This window comes from Gobio gobio, assembly GCF_949357685.1.
Source record: "Gobio gobio genome assembly, chromosome: 24".
Classification (NCBI taxonomy): Eukaryota; Metazoa; Chordata; class Actinopteri; order Cypriniformes; family Gobionidae; genus Gobio; species Gobio gobio.
The window spans coordinates 9,924,407-9,945,008 of NC_137120.1; the positions used below are offsets into that span (position 1 = coordinate 9,924,407).

Sequence of the window (20,602 nt, forward strand, 5' to 3'; positions counted from 1 at the left end):
CAGTCTTTATTACAGGTTTAGCTGATTTCAGTTTCTGCCTGTAGGTCGGTAGGCCTATAAGATGAACCACACAGTGATCAGAGAGCCCCAAAGCTGCCCGTGGGATGGAGTGATATGCATTCTTTATTGTGGTGTAACAGTGGTCCAGTATATTACTGTCTCTGCTGGGACATGTAATGTGCTGTCTGTATTTTGGCAGTTCACGGGAGAGATTTGCTTTATTAAAATCCCCAAGTATGATTAAAAGAGAGTCTGGGTACCTTTGTTCAGTCTCAGCTATTTGCTCAGCCAGCTGTGGTAGCGCAGCGCTCACACACGCGTCTGGAGCGATGTACACATTCACGAGAATGAACGAGGAAAACTCCCGCGGCGAGTAGAAGGGTTTACAGTTTATGAAGTGCGCCTCTAGATTAGGAGAGCACATCTTCTTCAGCCTTGTTACATCTGAACACCAACTTTCATTTTCCCTGTTATTTCCGCGATGCGATCCACTCGGAACAGCTGGAAGCCCGGCAGATATAGTGCTTTGTCCGGGATGGCTTCACTCAGCCAGGTTTCAGTGAAGCACAGTGCAGCAGAGTTTGAAAATCCTTGTTAAAGGGTAACTAAACCCTAAACCAACTTTTTTTAGTTAATGATCTGTAATAATGGGGCTTTATTAATGCTGTTCATTGATTCGAGTAAATGTTTTGACATTTGAGTATAAAGTGTTTTAATTCTATAAAATATGGTGTAAAACCGCCAAAGTGCTGCCCTCTTAAGGTTGAACGGTGGCTACTGCAGTTGAATTTTCCTATTGGACGTTGTGGTACATCGTGACGTAGGATGGTACCTCCAACGGCTCACTATCCGCGCCCCTAGCACGAGCTCACCACGCCCTCAGAAATGTTTCCCCCAATCACACGATGAGAACGACTTCACTCCAGTATGAACTCTCATATTACATGAAGTAAACATTATGAATGAAACTCACTGGACACTTGCTTTAACATTGTATTGAAGAAAATACGGTTAAATAATGCAGTTGTCAGTACACGTCAGGCTTTTCTTGCCGCCCGTCATGTGTACAGATAATTTTCATACATGAGACGCGCTCTCAAACCCTGACACGCAAGTGGTTGCCGCGGACGCAGATAGATTAGGTCAGTTCTCTTGCGCGGCTGCTTCACTGGCATCGTCGGCATCGGGAGTTAACACAGTTTGAGCAGCGGCTCGCATTGATAAGGCTCCGGGTCTGTGTCTGTTACAGACAATCCACCCTCCTCCACTTCAGGTGAAGGTAGGAGAAATGACCGCTCTGTTGCAAAGCTGGCGTCACTCCAGTCATTCTCCATCTCTGCGACTCGCGAGTCTGACAGCTGTCAAACAATCCGTCACTGCGGGTCTCAGGTGCACGCCCTCCGCTCAGCCCCGCCCTCGGTTCGTCCCCTCTGTGTCCGCCGGGCTCTGCCCACTTTTCCAGCATTTTTTTAAAATTGCCAGTGGGTGGAGTTAAGCTCTGAGCAGGGGTTTAGTTACCCTTTAATGCGGGTGAGGGGAAGAAGTTCGTCCATTTTGTAAGGAAGTGATCGGAGATTCGCAAGATGAATACTAGGGAGTGCAGTTCGGAGGCCGCGCGCACAGAGTTTCACCAGCGCGCCTGCTCGCTTCCCCCGCGTGCGTCTGGCCGCGCGTTTTAAACACACAGCTGCGGCTCTACCGAGAAAATCAAACAAAACGTCAGAGTAGTCAAAAACTGCAGAAATGTTGTCTGGTGTGTGTTTCCTAATGTCCAGTAGTTCGTCTTTGGTGAAACAGATCGGAAAAGAATGACTAAACGCAGAACAAACTAACAAAAACAATACAATAGCTGAAGGTTATACCGAGGCTGCCATCCGCGGCGCCATCTTTTGTAACTAATATAATCTTGATAGGTCATATCCTGTTTTTCTGTCCATGTCTGGGAGTTATTTTAAGAATAAATGCAATGTATGATTTTATGGGTGTTGATTTCTTTAGTTTCAATCAGCAGCAATGTTGCTTTGCAAGGGTAAAACATAAATTGTCAATTTATAGTGTGAAAATGTACATCAATTAAATCAACCAGAAAAATTTTAAATCAATGGGATGTACACCATTTGTCTGATTTCCAGTGTTGGCAGTGTTGCTGTGTTTTTGTCTTTGTCATGTGAATGATCACGATATTAAAACTCCTTTATCAGGCAAAACACACATCTATTTGACCTTGTAACAAGCCTTCAAAAACGTGCCACTGATGAGGTGAAACATCTACGACAATACTATTAAAAAAATTTAGATTAATTTGAGAATCAGCCGAAATAATTGTGTAGTTACAACATATAATATCAGGGGCTAACTGGTCGTGTTAAGCAGACAGACCTTGACATTTTAATATTTAATTAAACAATAAATACATCTAGCAGTAGAACAGCCAAATGCCCCAAAAAATCAGAGATATACAAATTGTAAGGCTCAGGGCCGTCCTTAGGGCAATGCCCCGCAACCAACACTACTCTTTATCTTCTGTATTATTCAACAAACACAAGCAATAAATTAGGGATGTCCCGTTCAGGTTTTTTTGCCCTCATTTGAATTCGATCCGATACTTCTATAATACATAAAAAAATAATAAAGAAGAGTGAAAAAAACAGATCCAGGATGTTCCTAATTTTTTATTTAATTCACCTTATTTAACCAATAGCGTCTCTGAAACAAAGTAATGTCATGCCGCACGCGTTGCTGTTTCTGTGTGGAGTCAAAAGGGTCTAACTCTGTGCCACCGCATAACTATAGATGTGTTAAAAAATAATGAGAATATATATACATATATATCCGAGTCCTGATCGAGAGGTAACGTCCGATTCCGATCGAGTCTGAAACCACATGATCGGGCCCGATTTCCGATCACGTGATCGGACCTACAATAAATCATTGGGTTGGGGATCTTTAGGCACCTCACGATCCAATTCCAAAACAATTCTTATTAATTAATCTTATTAATAAAACTTAAAATCTTTTATTATTATTTATGTAATTATAAGTACTTTTTTTAAAATAACGACACATTAAAAAATTTAATTAAAACAATTGCACGTTAAGAATTTTAAATATATAATATCTTCAAAACATAAAAGCTAGTAAATAATAAAGAGGAACAAAAAAAAAAACATTACAAGCAATGGACAAAGAGTGCTTTCAGAATTTAAAGGGTTAGTTCACCTAAAAATGAAAATTCTGTCATTTAATTACTTACCCTCATATCGTTTGACACCCATAAGAACTCCGTTCATCTTCGGAACACAAATGAAGATATTTTAGTTGAAATCCGGTGGCTCAGAAAGGCGTCCATTGGCATATGCACTTTACACTCTCAAGACCCATAAAAGGTACTAAAGACGTCGTTACAAAGTCCATCTCACTACAGTGGGTCTACAATAACTTTATGAAGCGACGATAATAAGTTAATACGTTTTTGTGCGCAAAAAAAAACTAAATAACGACTTAACCGGAAAGTTGGTGGTTCAATCCCCGGTTCCACCTGACCAAGTGTCGAGGTGTCCATGAGCAAGACACCTAACCCCAGCTGCTCCCGACGAGCTGGATGGCGCCCTGCATGGCTGACACTGCCGGTGTATGAATGGGTGAATGTGAGGCAATATGTAACGCGCTTTGGATGGCCATGGGTCTGTTGAAAGCTCTATAAATGCAGTCCATTTACAAATTACCTCTCGAGTCTTCGGGTTCGAATCATACGTTCATCAAGTCCCAGCCCCATAGGCAAGGCTATGCAGTCACCGGAAACAGAAAAGATTAGTTAGATTCCGCTATAAAAGCAGAAGAGCATTCAGGTGTGTGTTAACACAATGCCAAGGAGGAAAGACATCAGTAATGATCTTAGAGAAGCAGTTGTGCTGTCAATCAATCGGTGACGGGTTACAAGGCCATTTCCAAACATTTTGAAGTCCATCTTTCTACAGTGAGGAAGATTATTCAAGTGGAAGTCACAAGTGGAAGTGTAGTCACAAGTGGAAGACATTCAAAACAGAGTAGTTCATCTCTCGAATCTTCGGGTTTGAGTCGTTCGTTCAAGTCCCCATAGGCTGAATGCAGAAACAGAAATGATTAGTTCATCTCGTGAGTCTTCATGTCCTTCAGGTACAAACAAGTGTGTATTTTTTGTTTGTTTGGTTCAGTTTTTAGCTAGTATAATAATTGATTTTCCCAGGGACGTGCACAGGGGGTTGCTCAGGTTGCCCGGGCAACTGCCCATATGCCCTTCTCGACTCACGTTGCCCTTCCGAGGTGGACAAAAATAAATAAAAAAATCGTACAATGGATGCAGAATTTCATGTAGGCATAAAAAAAAATATTTAAAAAATCTTTAGTCTCATTCTAACAAAGTCAAAGTCTCATTCACTTCCATATTCGGGCACCCGTCTGAAAGTGAAAGTCAGTAGGGGGGAAGGGCACACTCTGTTTACGTGGCTGCAGCGCTGCACGCGACCGGCACCTGAGCCTGCATGAGCGGCACTAGAAGGAGCATAGTTGCCAGGGTCGCGGTTTTCCTGCACAATTGGGCTATTTTAAAAAAGGAGTCGCGGGAAAGGTTACGGAGCTGCGGGTTGCGTTTTTTGGGCTACTTTTATAATGTACCGCGGCCGCAACAAAAATTGCAGGCAAAGAAATATGAAAATGGAACCGTTTATTAGTTTGTATTGTTCCCCTGGGAATGAATACTTGGCAACAATCGCTGCTGCTGCTCGTGTGCATTTGACGTAACATCACATGCGTTATGGTTATAGTAGAAGCATCGGTTCGGTTGTCCGTGGAAGAACAAGCAGCATTAAAAATTGTCAGGTAAATGGAGAAAAACCATCACTGTAAATGCTTTCTCTCTTTACTGCTGAAATCTATTCAGAAAGGTGGGGAAGAGAGCACAGATGTCTAAAAGAAAACAGCCCTAAGATTGTATATAGTTCTGTTATATATACACACACACACATACACTATACCAGTCAAAAGTTTGGAAACTGTACTATTTTAATTGTTTTTAAAGAAGTCTCTTCTGCTCACCAAGGCTGCATTTATGTTATTAAAAATACAGAATAAGCTGTAATATTGTGAAATATTACTTAAATGTTAAGTAACTGTTTTCTATTTGAGTATATTTTGAAATGTAATTTATTCCTGTGATCAATTTAAATGTAATAAAGATCAATTTATGATTAATTCAAAGAAATTAGTACATTTATTCAGCAAGAATGCATTAAATTGATCAAGGATAGACATTTATAATGTTGCAAAAGCTTTATATTTCAGATAAATGCTGTTCTTTTTAACTTTCTTTTCATTAAATAATCCTGAAAAAAAGGTGCACAACTGTTTTGAACATTGATAATAATCAGAACTGTTTCTTGAAATATATTATATAATTGCATATATTGCATATTAGAATGATTTCTGAAGGATCATGTGAATCACAGAAATAACTTGTATTTCAAAATATATTCAAATAGAAAAAAAAAAGTTAGCCTATTTTAAATTGTAAAAATATTTATCAATAGTACTGTTTTTGCTGTATTTTGGATCAAATAAACGCAGCCTTGGTGAGCAGAAGAGACTTCTTTCAAAAACAATCAAAATAGTACAGTCAGTTTCCAAACTTTTATATATGTATACGCGGTTGTCGGGTGAGACGACTTAACGTTGTCGGAAAGGTATAACAAACGGACGATCATCATCATCAAGTTTTATGAAATGAATTAGAATCTTCATAAATCCAGGATGAGTTTGCCACGTTTAGCCTAAATAATCAGACAGATAGCTTGCAGACAAGCAGCCTAGGCCATTATTTTTTTGGTACGCATTAGGCAAACTAAGCTACATGTCTGCTGATAGTTAGTTTCTCATATTTCGTTTTACCAAGAACAATGAATGATGGAAGTAATGCATCACGTTAATTATTTTATTCAAAATGGTTAACTGCCTAAATCCTATTTTGGGTATTGTTTGAAGCCAAGTTGCCCACTGAAAAGAGACGGATCCAGGATTCAGGAGAGACGATTCAGGGAGGCAGCAAAGGGCAGCACATAACTGCAGGGTTGGCTGCGAAAAAGCCAACCAGCAGGTGAGACAGAGACTTTGCACTGTGATAAAGATGACATGACACTGTGTAGGTGAATTGATTAATTAATCAGACTCATATTTTAGCCTACTAATGCCAATGTTTCATAATTACATTCCATTTAAGATGAGGAGGAGCAGTCACATGTAGGGATTTTCATGACTCAAGTCATGTTTTTCTATGTTATTATTAGTAGTAGTTAAGGTGATTGAGTGCTGTATATCAGTGTTTTACTTCTTTGTGTATATATATTTTAATAAAGACCCTGTTATTCTTAGTCCTTCGTATGGGGGGGTTGGTAGGGGAGTGCCCTTTTTTTTTTGGTCAGAGCAACTGCCCCTCAAAATTCCTGTGCACGTCCCTGGATTTTCCTATGAAGCCTGGACAGATTGGGTTGTTCAGAACGGATAGGCATAACAAATGTGTATTGCCCATATCTTCTGATGACTTTACAATAATAAATATATTACAACATGCAGTCAATAATATGACTGTAATGTTATATATGTTGCGAGACACTGAACCGGGAGGCGGTCAAATGACAAAAGAATGAGACTTATGGTGCATTCAAGTACGAGGGGAGAAGTAGTATTTACGACATCATGTGCATTCAAGTCTCTTTGGTCGGAGCAAGATGGCGGTGTACCTTCTTTTAATTAATTTCACGAAAATACAGCAAGGTTTGTTTACTCGGCTTACAGAAAATGAAGAACAAAGAGTGCGCATCAGGTGAGTCTTAATATTTTACGTTTTTAATTAATCTATGAAGCCACTGTAAACTGTGTTGTTATATATTAGGCTAATTGTTATATTACAATGCAAGCTGACTTTGTTGTAAATGACAAAGCCTGACAGTGTCACTGCTAAATACCCGTTATATTCAACTACAGACATTGCATCCATTGATTCCGCCATGTTTTTCACTGACACGCCCCAAACTCGTACAGATCAGAGCTTAAAGAAAATCCTGAACTTCCCACTGGTATTTACGACTTTGTGGTGGCGTTCATGTGAGTTCAACTCATAAATACGATCTTTACGACATGACTCGAACGCACCATCAGACCCGAAGACTCGAGAGATGAACTAATCATTTCTGTTTCAGCATTCACCATATGGGGACTTGAATGAACGACTCAAAACCTTGAACGCACCATCAGACCCGAAGACTCAAGAGATGAACTAATCATTCCTGTTTCAGCATTCACCATATGGGGACTTGAATGAGCGACTCAAACCCGAAGACTCGAGAGATAAACGAATCTTTTCTGTTTCTGGAGGCATACACATGTATTGCATATGAGGCTGCCACGGCCCAGATCAGACATGATGACGGCTCGAACCCGAAGACACGAGATTTGAACTAATCTTTCAAGGGAACAGACGTGATTAAATGTGACAAAAGAAAGAACAATTTGGATCGGGAGGTGAGGTAAACTAACAGACTGCAGTGCAAACATAGCCTGAAGCAAGCTAAGCAATTAATTAATCTTTCTTTCTCAAAGTTTGGCCGTGGCTGCTTTAGCTTATAGTTTATTTTTTATTCCAAAAGTACTAAATGTGTTGAAAAATGTAACATGTAACATTTTAATTTGATTCTGCTGAAATGAACGAAATGACTTGAAAAAAGATTTGTTCATTTTTTTGGACGAGAGTCAAAGATCCGAGTCAGTAAAATGATCTGAATTTCCCACTAATAATTAAAATGATACACCCGAGTCCCCACTCTTTAGCATGGCGCAATCGGTCACGAGACACACGAGAGCCAATGACATTTTACAATCAAAGCTGACGTAATGAGCAATTGGTCACAAGACATACGAGAGCCAATGACATTGCACTATGAAATCTGACGGAAATTTGAATGTGTGCATGATCTTCGGTGGATGGAGACGCTGTTTGCTTTTGGGGATTTTCTTCACACAAATCAGTCGTTTGGCCTCGGAACACTTGGAATATTTATACTTTTTGAATAAATTGTGCCTGCAGTCGTATCTGCCTGTTATATCCTGTGTTTTATATAACACACAAATGGGTAGGTTTAGGGATGGGATGGGGTTATTTGTTCAAACGTATCTAAATAGTGTAAATAAAATAAATGTAAAAAAAATTATGCTGGCTGTTTAAATTGAGAATCACACTCTAACATGTCATAATGGCAAAATCATAACCCAATATATCATTTCATCATGACGATAACGTTCCAATGCCCAACTCGTCTGTGTTTGACGCAAGGTTTCTCATTGAAATCAATAAAGCACCAATGACCTTTAGCGTCTTCATTCTTTCAGATTTTGACGCCTTGGGAGTGGGAACAGGTTGAAAAGTTTTAAAACATCTTCATATTTGGGGGCAGTCGTGGCCTGATGTTTAGAGAGTCGGACTTGTAACCCGAAGGTTGCGGGCTCGTGTCTCAGGTCTGAAGCAATATGGCTGCCATCTGCTCTGTGTGTGTGTTCACTACTGTGTGTGTGCACTTGGATGGGTTAAATGGAGAGCACAAATTCCAAGTATGGGTCACCACACGTCACTTCACTTTCATTTTCACATATACATATTATACAAAATAATTTTTTCTTTTGTGCCACAAAATTTTATTAAATTTCAATTCAATTCAAATTTATTTGTATAGCACTTTTCACAATACATATCGTTTCAAAGCAGCTTCGCAGAAAATGCATGCATCTACATTACAATTTAAAGTGATTTGTCCATGTTATGCATTTCAGAAATGCACATATACAAAGCACACAGATTAGCTAACAATCTATTATTAATCAATAGAATAATTAGGCACAGAAATAAGTGAAATAAGAAAACATGTTGTTAATGAATAGGATATATAGAGATGAGCATGGGTGCATGTTGATGCAGAGCTGCGTCATCTGAAGTCCTTGCAGGAGTTGAGTCGTCTCTTCACAGGTGTTGGTCATCTGAAGTTTATACGAGAAGCTCGATCCAGACTGGAGCTGGCGGACACTCTAGTTACCTCGGGATGGGCATCCCGAGATATAACAGAACAGAAAAACAATTAGCGTAGCTGCTGTTCAAAGCATTAAGCAAAGACAATCATGTGCACTTGATATAACTGGAGTACAAGGTTAGGAGATGCATCATGTGAATGTCTGGCTAAAGAGATGCGTCTTTAATCTAGATTTAAACTGGGGAAGTGAGTCTGAGCCCCGAACATTATTAGGAAGGCTATTCCATAGTTTAGATGCCAAATATGAAAACGTTCTTCCTCCTTTAGTGGACTTAGATATCCTAGGTATTACCAGAAGCCCAGAGTTTAGTGATCTTAAAGATCGTGATGGGTTATAAGGCGATAGAAGATCAGTTCCCTTACGAGAGTACTCTCGTATTGCGTTTTGCTAAAAACGCTTATGGGGGAATTCCTTTCCTCGAGATATTGAAGCAAATTTTTATCCAAAAATACCTTTTACACGCAGTGCAGCTGCAAAACTCTCAGCAGGAAGCAGCTGCGTGCTGATTGGCTGTGCCGCTGCAACGGCAGCAACCTATAGCGAGACCGTGGGGCGGGACGGACCAATCAGGTCCTTCTAAATTCCCGCCACAAGGGGCAACAGAATTTGCATAGCCAAGGGTATATAAGACCCCGTCTAGCAAGGTTAGTCAGATTAATTCTTCTTCAGCGACTGCTATCGCTGAGCTCCGGATCGAAGCCTGCCGTCGACACGCACCCAGCGGAACTCTGCAGCCTGAGGACGTCGGATTCTCCGCCTTCAGCCTGCCTTCCAGCTGCGCCATCCGGCACATATCCTTTTTCAATACCTTCTGTGTTTTACACATAAAAAAAAAAAGAGCCGAGACGTTGTTCCAAATGTCTCGTTCCTGCGCCTCGTGCAGAGGTTTTATCGCGGACGAGGATCGGCACATCATCTGCGTGTCATGTCTCGGACGAGACCACACGCAGGCTGCACTCAACCAGGGCGGCTGCCCGGAGTGCGACGAGCTGACGCTGCAGACCCTTCGGGCTCGGCTCGCCAGTTTCGACTCGAATCCCGTCCCTTGCTCTCAGCCTCTCGAGCCACGAAAGAAAAAACGTCGCGACCAGAGGCCCCTGGAGCGCTCTGACGAGCACACGCATGGCTCTCGGGCCGATTGCAAATCAAGGTAGACCACAGCTGTGTGTTGGCTCTGGCTCCTTGGAAAGATCCCGTCTGGTACAAGACGGGCGTGAGTTTGGGCACTGTTACGAAGTGGAAAGTTATCTCGACAGATGCATCCAACCTAGGTTGGGGAGCCCTTCACGAGGGCAGGCCAATCTCCGTCTCTGGTCAGACTCGGAGAAGAGCCTTCACATAAACTGTCTAGAGATGAAAGCGGTCCCGCTATCGCTAAGAGCTTTCCTTCCGTACATAAAATACCACCATGTCCTGGTCCGAACGGACAGCAGGTCGGTGGTAGCCTATATAAATCGCCAAGGCGGTCTGAAATCTATCGGTCTGCACTCAATGGCGGAAGAAGTCCTAATATGGGCAGAGCACAATCTGAGCTCGCTGAGAGCGACTCACGTGCCAGGCATTCTGAATTTGGGTCCGGACATGCTGTCCAGGGACAAAGATTCCCCTGCAGAGTGGTCTCTTCACCCACATACAATTCAGACAATTTGGGGCAGGTTTGGAGAGGCAAAAGTGGATCTTTTCGCCTCACAAGACAATGCTCAATGCCGAATATATTTCTCCAAGCACAAGGATGCGTTGGCCCACGAATGGCCCAACCTTCCTCTTTATGCTTTTCCCCCAATCTCAATGTTACCTCAGGTCATAGAGAGGATCAGGGAGAGCGAATGCGCTGTGCTTTTAATAGCCCCGCTTTGGAGAAATCAACCTTGGTTCTCACTACTGAGTCAGATGGCAGATGCAGCTCCGTGGCCGATCCCGCTGAGGAGAGACCTCCTCATGCAGGCGGAACAGCAGATCTGGCATCCCCGTCCCGATCTATGGGCGCTTCATGTCTGGCCCATCAACGGGTACATGAGAACCTCTCTGAAAATGTATTGAATACTATTACTAAAGCTAGAGCCCCCGCGACCAGGCGGCTCTATTCAGGCAAATGGTCAGTCTTTTCGGACTGGTGTAAAGCGCGAAGTCTGACCCCACATGATTGTGCAGTGTCAGAGGTGCTTATATTTTTACAAGAGCTTCTGGATGCGGGTCGTTCCCCCTCCACGCTCAAAGTTTATGTGGCTGCTATAGCAGCGTATCACATTCAAGTGAACGGACTGTCACTGGGAAAGAACAATCTTATTGTTCGCTTCCTTAAAGGGGCTAGAAGGCTTCACCCACCTCGCCCCCCTTCAATCCCTATATGGGACCTGTCCACGGTCCTGGATGCCATGAAGAGCTCTGCATTTGAGCCTTTGCATTCGGTGAGCTTAAAGCTCCTGTCACTAAAGACTGCTTTTCTGCTGGCGATCGCGTCAGTTAAGCGAGTGGGTGATCTGCACGCGCTCTCTGTGAGCGCCTCGTGTGTGGAATTTGGGCCAAACGACTCCAAAGTCGTCCTCAAACCAAGACATGGATATGTACCTAAAGTGCTTTCAACTCCGTTCAGAGCACAGGTCATTTCACTCTTGGCACTTTCATCACCGTTAGATGAAGAAGATGCTAATTTGCTCTGTCCTGTCAGAGCGCTGAGAATATACATAGATCGTTCCGCTGCTTACAGGCAAACTGAACAGCTCTTTGTATGCTTTGGCGGCCGTACCCGAGGGTGCGCGGTTACAAAGCAGACCTTGTCACGATGGATAGTGGATGCTATCTCACTGGCCTATGAGTCTAAAGATCTCAGCTGCCCCTTAGGCATTAGAGCCCATTCTACTAGAGGCATGGCCTCTTCGTGGGCTTGGTCTACTGGCATTTCTCTGAATGATATCTGTGCGGCGGCAGGCTGGGCCTCCCCGTCCACTTTTATCAGATTCTATAATTTAGATGTTCCGGCTTTACAAGCCGGGCTTCTTGCTGTGTAAACAGATTTAACCCCTTAAGGCTTGAAAAGTCCGGCCTGGGTTTAATATTGTATAAGTCATAAGCACATTCCTTATACGGCTCGAATTATCTGGCCACTCATTATTCCTGGCCCGACTATGTCTGGTCTATACTTTATATTATTGCACGTATATCATGTTCATTCTCATTAAGGGCCCGACTCAGGTCTGGCTCATTTGGGACTTATTGATATCATATTACGGGCCCACCTAGGTTGGCCTGGGTTTGGTGTCGTCGGCTTTAGAGCCGTTAAGCAAGCACTGCGTTTTGCATTGGTCCCCCATAAGCGTTTTTAGCAAAACGCAATACGAGAGTACTCTCGTAAGGGAACGTTTCGGTTACTAACGTAACCTCGGTTCCCTAAGATGAGGGAACGAGTATTGCGTTTTGCTTGCCGTGCTTGCTTACTTGCTCAGGAGTCGCTTCAGTCGATTAACCTGACTAACCTTGCGAGACGGGGTCTTATATACCCTTGGCTATGCAAATTCTGTTGCCCCTTGTGGCGGGAATTTAGAAGGACCTGATTGGTCCGTCCCGCCCCACGGTCTCGCTATAGGTTGCTGCAGTTGCAGCTACAGCGGCACAGCCAATCAGCACGCAGCTGCTTCCTGCTGAGAGTTGTGCAGCTGCACTGTGTGTAAAAGGTATTTTTGGATAAAAATTGGCTTCAATATCTCGAGGAAAGGAATTCCCCCATAAGCGTTTTTAGCAAAACGCAATACTCGTTCCCTCATCTTAGGGAACCGAGGTTACGTTAGTAGCCGAAACGTTAAATACACAGGAGCTAAACCATTTAGGGCCTTATAGGTCAGTAGCAATACTTTATAATTGATACGAAACTTAATAGGTAACCAGTGTAGAGATGTCAGAATTGGTGTTATGTGATCATATTTTCTTGACCTAGTAAGAACTCTAGCAGCTGCATTTTGGACTAATTGTAGCTTGTTTATAGAGGATTTAGGACAGCCAGCTAGTAATGCATTACAGTAATCTAGTCTAGAGGTCATAAATGCATGAACTAACATTTCTGCATCAGAGACAGATAGCATGTTTCATAGCTTAGCGATGTTTCTGAGGTGGAAGAAGGCTGTTTTTGCAGCATTTGAAATATGATTTTCAAAAGACAAGTTGCTGTCTAATATAACACCCAGGTCTTTAACTGTAGCAGATGAAGTAACAGTACATCCTTCTAAATGCAAGTTATAATCTAATCTAATCTGTGTACCAGTTTTTGGTCCAATAAGTAATACCTCAGTTTTATCTGAATTTAGTAGGATAAAATTACAGGTCATCCAATATTTTATATCTTTAACATCCTCTGTCAGTTTGGATAATTTAGAGATTTCATCTGGTCATGCTGAAATATATAACTGAGTATCATCGGCATAACAGTGGAAACTAATTCCATGTTTTCTTATAATATTACCAAGTGGCAGCAAATATATTGAGAATAACAGAGGGCCTAACACAGATCCTTGCGGCACTCCATAATTTACCAACGTTATCTTAGATTGTTCCCTGTTTAAATAGACAAATTGGTAACGCTCTGATAGATACGATCTAAACCACTTTAATGCCTGTCTCTGAATACCAGTGTAATTTTGTAGACGATCTAAGAGTATTTTATGATCTATGGTGTCGAATGCTGCACTAAGATCAAGTAAAACTAGTATTGAGATACAGCCTTGGTCAGCAGCTAAGAGTAAGTCATTTGTGCGCAGTTTTTGTGCTATGATGGGCTCTGAATCCAGACTGAAATTTTTCATAGATCTCGTTTTCTTGCAAGTAAAAGCATAGTTGAGTGAATTTTTTCTAGTTTTTTAGACAGAAATAGAAGATTTGAAATGGGTCTGTAATTTGCTAATTCATTTGGATCTAGTTGTGGTTTCTTAATGAGAGGTTTAATAACTGCCATCTTGAATGGTCTAAGGACATAACCTAGATTTAAAGATGAATTAATAATATTGAGAAGAGGCTCTTCTGCTACAGGTAACAGCTCTTTCAGTAGTTTAGTTGGTATTGGATCTAATAAACATGTTGTTGGTTTAGAAGCAATGATAAGTTTATTTAGCTCTTCCTGTCCTATAGTTGTAAAGCACTGCAGTTGTTCTTCAGGGGTTATAATCGAGGCTGAATCGTAAAACCCTGTCAATGGTTGTACATTTATAAATGTATTTCTGATGTTTTCGTTTTTTTTAGTGAAGAAATTCATAGTCATTACTACTAAACTGTACTGGAATATTTTGTTCAGGTGATGTGCATTTATTTGTTAACCTGGCCAATGTACTAAATAAAAACCTGGGGTTGTTTTGGTTATTTTCTATCAGTTTGTATGGTATGGTAATGCTCAGCCCTGGCTGCTTTTAGAGCCTTTTTATAACGGGAAGTGCTATCTTTCCACGTGATTCTTAAGACCTCTAATTGTGTTTGTTTCAATTTGCGCTCTAGATTACGAGTTTCTCTCTTGATAGCGTGAGTAATATTGTTGGCCCATGGTGCTGTACTTTTCTCTCTCACCTTTTTTAATCTGATGGTACGTGCAACTGTTTCTAATGTACTAGAGAAAATGGTGCTCACACTGCTAGTCAGTTCCTCTAGTTCATTTGTGTGTTTGGTACACTGAGCAGCTGAGATAAATCTGGTAGGTTATTTGTGAATTGATCTATAGTGTTTGGTAGAATTGTGGTCTATAACGCGGAGCAGTATGTAAAATATCAGCAATGCGCAGTGTGCACGTTACTGTTACAAGCACGCCAGGCTCCACTCTCTCACAACCACAACAATCCCTATCACCTGAATACTGAGCACACACACCTGCACGTCATCACCACAGCAATCACCACCTGCACTTAAGCACCACGCTCACACTCAGTCACTGTCCGGTAACGTTTGCACATGACCCTACATGCTTGCTTCCTCTGACTCACCTGAAAACCTACCTGATCTCCATCCTACCTTGAGTGTCTCCTCGTCTCGTCCTGTCTCCTGGTCCTCGTCTCCTTCGATCCATTGTTCCTGTATTCAAGATTCAAGAAACGTATCGTATTACCAGCATATCCAGCATTAACCAGAAACACTCTCTCAGACTCTCACTGCACCTGCTCACTTCCTGGTTCAGCAACAAACTCTGCTTTCACCTGCCTTTGTTCTCCGTGTCACCTCTGTTTGTAACAGTTACAAGGTAGTGATCAGTGACATCATCACTTTGCGGTATGATGTCTATATCAGTAGGATTGATTCCATGTGATATAATCAAATCTAGTGTATGATTAAAACGATGAGTGGGCCCAGTTTCCATGGGGGCCCATTTTGCTTGACCCCAAAGGAGTTTAATAAATCTGTAAACGCAACCCCTAGCGCATCGGTTGTATTATCTACGTGAATGTTCAAATCACCGACAATCAGTGCTTTATCAACAGTAGCCATTAGGTCTGATAGAAAATCTGCAAACTCTTTTAAGAAATCAACACAGGGCCCTGGCTGTCTATATATGGTAGCCAAAGCAAAAGATAATAGGGATTTTAATTGTAACATTTAGCACAAGCACTTCAAATGAATTAAACCTGTGTACTGTTTTCTGAGTAACATTAAGAATATCTCTATAGATAGTTGCAACACCGCCCAGGGGCGCCGCTAGCAATTTTGGGCCCTATGAAAGAATTTGATGTTGGGCCCTCTACCACACCAACCTAGCTATCCAAAATCTTTGTCTGCAATTTAATAATACTGACCAATTAAGCTCCGCTCGCACAACCCAGAATGCCCCAATTGGCTGATGAAACAATGATTAAAATTAAGATACAATTTATACAAAACAAAACTTAATGAAGTGGTCACAATCATGTCTGATCAACTCCATTCATCTTATGATGTGTCCTATCTCATGCTGTTCGCTTTTCATAATCGACATAGATTGACATATTGACAACATAGACATAAAAAACAACATTATAATATTTAAACATAAATATAAAAATAAATACCTTAATGGCTGCAACAATTATAGCACAGATAATTTTCATGTCGGAGTGGGATTTGAGTGAACGTAGTTTTTACCGGTGAGCGTGAGCGGTTCATGAGTGGACCATCATTTTTTTATATTTGTAACTCTTTGGTAGATTATACATTTATAATACATTACTACTAGTACTGTTACTACTAATAAAACCGATCTCAGGGGGCCCCAAAAGTGTGTGGGCCCTTAGAATCGTCCTAACTTTCCCCCCCTTAGCTGCGCCCCTGACACCGCCGCCACGACCATTCAGACGGGGCTTGTGCGTATAACAGTAGCCTGGTGGAGTAGACTCATTAAGACCGAAATAATCATTAGGTTTAAGCCAGGTTTCAGTCAGACAGAGTAAATCAAAGCTATTATCTGTGATCATTTTGTTTACAATAACTGCTTTAGGTGGGAGCGATCGAATGTTAAGCTAGTTTTAGAGAATGTTTTTGTTCTTTTCTTTTACGATTATCTGGTTTAATAATGATCAGATTTTCTCTAGATCCTATAGAGGATTTTGACCTCAATATTCGTGGAACAGACACAGTTTCTATACAATGCACTACAGAACAAGAACTGTTAAGTGTAGTTTGACTTACTAGTCATGCGGTGCGTAACGTCTTGGAGATGTTATCGGACAGAAGGTGCTACGCTCTGCTCCGATCCTGCTGGGGTGCAGGCCATCAGCACGGAAAATCCTAGGCCGCTCACAGAAAAGATTCCAATTATTTACAAAGAGCAGCTTCTGTTCATTACACCATGACATTAACCATTAATTTAGAGCAAATAGTCTACTGAACCTTTCATGCCCTCGTCTGTATGTGGGAAGCGGTCCGAACGCAAAGATCCTCCTCACGGGTGATGTTCTGCGTACAGTCTTGATCAGGGTCCTCAAATTATAATACAAAATATGACTTTTAAAGTACAAGCACTGCAGAAACACAGGTGCTCTTGGCATTGGGATTCTGTGGCAGCACATATAATCTATATGAACAGAAATTCTCAAAATGACTACTATGACTCCAACTAACTGATCAAAGTAGATGTGCGTTATTGGGTCTTGTAGACGCAAAGTAGACGTTAGTTATTAGCATTTGGATGAAACCACACACACGTACACCACCTGAGACCTGATATATTCACAGCAATGTTCTTTGCTTATGGGTAAAAAGAAGTTTGAAATACCATTCCAGCAATATAATGTCAGACTGTACATTCACATTTATTTATAAAGCACAATTAAAAACAACTACCATTGACTAATGCGCTGTACAAAATAAATAACCATTAAAGGGGTGGTTGATTATGATTTCACGTTTAACTTTAGTTAGTGTGTGACGTTGCTGTTTGAGCATAAACAGCATCTGCAAAGTTACGATGCTCAAAGTTCAAAGCAAAGGGAGATATGTTATTTTACAGAAATCTCTTTTTAAGGACTACCACAAACGGTTGGTAGGGACTACAATGACCCCCCCCGGGAACACACAACAAAGGCCATGTTGAGAAGAGGAAGAGTTGTTGTTATAGAGCGCATTTAGGAATCTGCTTATGGAGTCACACTGTAAAAAATAATTCCGCATTTTAGTTATTTCAACGTAATTTTGTAAGTTAATTCAACTTGCAGTTTCTGAATTTGTTAGTTCAACTTAACATGTTACGTTTTCACGTTTTCAAGTTGACTTAACTAGAGTATGTGTCACCTCAACTTAAGAACATAAGTAAGTATGCTAAGTAAGTTAGTATATAAGTTCTCATTATTTATCGCGAGATCACGTGAAGCGGGAAACAGGTCTCGTTCATCCATGCAGGATCGAGTTTATCAGCAGATGATATAATCCTCCCATCATCATCATCAAATCTGGTAAGTAAATATTCGTTCATATTGGTGTAATAACTTGTAAAATTACATATATGAAGTAACCATCCATGTATTGTTTACATATCAACGTTTCTATATTAAGAAGCTATATAAGCTTAACTATTAACTATCACTTTGGACCGTTTCTAACCCAGTTTGGCCTTTTATGTAGTTGATAGTTAGCAAACTATTGTTAAAATCTATAAAACTAGTCAATTATTACTGGTTTTCCTTTTATTTATCATGCAACATTATTTAATTTAGATGCCAAATAGGCACGTGGCTAGACGTTAAAATTTAATTCGGAGGATATTTCGATCCCCCAAATTTTTTATTTAACGTTATTCAAATGACACCGAATTCATTTTTTTTTTTTTTTGAGAAATACGTGATAGGGATGAATGGCACAACGCGCGTTCATAATCACTGTCGTGTTCAAGTTCTTTCCGCCAAATCAGCGAGTCTAACATAAATCACCATACAGGCAAAGCAGCTTCGACGCGTGAGTATGATATCAACGAGCTGACAAATATAATGTCATTTAATGTGAAACTGAGTGGTGCGGCAGGATTATCACGAATCCTCCGGTGTTCAAACCGGAATGCTCCATAACTGAACAGTTGTTCAGCTGTCTAGTTTCACCGTGTTTTCCCAAAAACGATGGTGAAATGCTTACGTGTCCGTGTTTCGCCAAACTACACTGTTCCCTAAAATCATGTACTCTTATGAACGCTTCTGTGTACAAGTAATCAAGCTTTGGGATATACGTTATAACTGCATCTTTAATGGACAGCTCTGTTGTTTAGATCCATCTGGTCCATCCTGTCACCGTTTATACTGGCCTGTCAATCATATTATTAAAACAAATAAATGTCTCTTACCGTGAAATAAGGTTTTGGTCATATTCACCTCTACAATTTAGGATGGATAGAAAAGTATAGCTTTTATTAATAAATTCTAATGTTGATCTATCTTAGTGCAAGTGTCTCAGACAGCCACCAAGCTAACAGTAAAAAAACTAACATTCCTCACACTCAAATGTAGTTTAATATGATCGTTTAGAGGAAATAAAACAGCTCTGTAACATTACATTTTTGATTTTATAAATACATGTCAATAAATATATATTGTTATAGTGTTGTTAAGTACATGCATTGTTTGTTACAGTTATTTTACCTGGATGTATATGTGTTCTGTATTATCCAATCTGATGTGGCTACGTCATTACGTGGGGATTAGTTCATTGTTTTGTTTTACGTGTAACGTCAGTATGCTCGCAGGCTTCGGTGCTGATGGTTGTAAACAAACCCATCAGCGCTGGGCAAGAGCATAAAACCCCACAATATTGTAACGTGTTACTTAATAAGTTAAGTAAAGTTCCTGAAACGGATCCTCTTTGTTGTGTGCTTCTCTTTACGCCTCCACGGACACTAATATACTGAACACGGGAAAGCACAACAAGTGGTGTCAGAAGCTGAGCGCGATTGACAGTCATCAGTGACGTGTGAGTGTTGTGAACTGCTGGGACATCCTTTGTGATCGATGGACATTATAACCACTGCAAAACGCCGTTGTTAAGTTGCATTAAAGACTGGTTGATCACGTTAGTCGACGCACACTCGCATTAACCATAAAGAACGGAGCACGAAGTTTCTCGTTCCCTACCCCCAGCTGAGTGGAGAGGCGGGGCGCCCGAGCGTTGGCAGCCTGCCAAATCCAGCACTGCTGTTGGAAGCCTGCCAACTTTCAAAGACTACAGCACAGCCCTGCAAATCTACATTGAAGCTCATAAGCCACAAAATATTTGTTACTCAAAAAAAAAAAAAAAAAAAAAAAAAACAGACAAAAAAAAAAAATTAAGAAAAAAAAAAAAAGAGGAAAAAAAAAAAAAAAAAAAAAAAAAAAAAAAAAATCAAGAGTAACAGTTGTTTTCAAGCTTAATTGTAATTCAACATGGATATGAGTGAGCCAGAAGTTCAACTTGGAGCATCAGCTGCCCCAGACCCCCCACAATGGCTACAGGCTGTGCTGTCACAACAAAATAAGCAACTCCAACATGCCATTTCACCACTGCTCCAAAGATTGGAAGCGACAGAGGCTAGTTTGTTTGCTCTCATGCAGCAACCACATGCCAGCAAGGTAATACGTGGTCCTCAACCACATGAAGACACTACCACACTTGCAGCTGCATCTGATAGAACCCTTATGACGGATGGAGATGCCACAGGGCCTTCGGATGCTGAACGGCTTTTTGCTGCTGAACTCGCAGTCATTGATAGACATGTACGAAGCCCAATTAGTCCGACTTCCTCCACACCTGGCCCTGATGTAAGACCCAGAAGCCGTACACAGGGACCCAGCCATTATAATGGTCCTTTTAACATGGGTCCGAACATGCACACATCTTTAACTGCTTCCGCGCCCGGCCATCACTTTACGACCCCTCGTGGTAGAGCCCCAGATGGACCTAAAGCTAAACTTGACACATATGATGGTAAAGATGACTGGGACTCCTTCATCATTCCTTTTGAGCGCAGAGCTGTTATTTATAGATGGAGTACAGTAGAGAGAGTGGATAAACTCCATGAATGTCTACGAGGTGCTGCTGT

General features: G+C 41.1%; 1 protein-coding gene across 4 annotated transcripts in view; it reads right to left on the minus strand.

The window, feature by feature from the left end:
- LOC307120270 (uncharacterized protein) overlaps positions 1-19,887 on the minus strand; it is a 911,732-nt gene extending 891,845 nt beyond the window's left edge. For 2 of the 4 annotated variants that reach the window (XM_079807215.1, XM_079807214.1), the window contains exon 1: positions 19,730-19,884. The gene's annotated coding sequence lies outside the window, so the exon portion shown is untranslated. Of the gene's footprint in view, positions 1-19,729 lie in introns of all 4 variants that reach the window. The other 2 variants (XR_013815763.1, XR_013815764.1) reach the window with 2 other exon arrangements.
- Between the last annotated feature and the right edge of the window lie 715 nt (positions 19,888-20,602).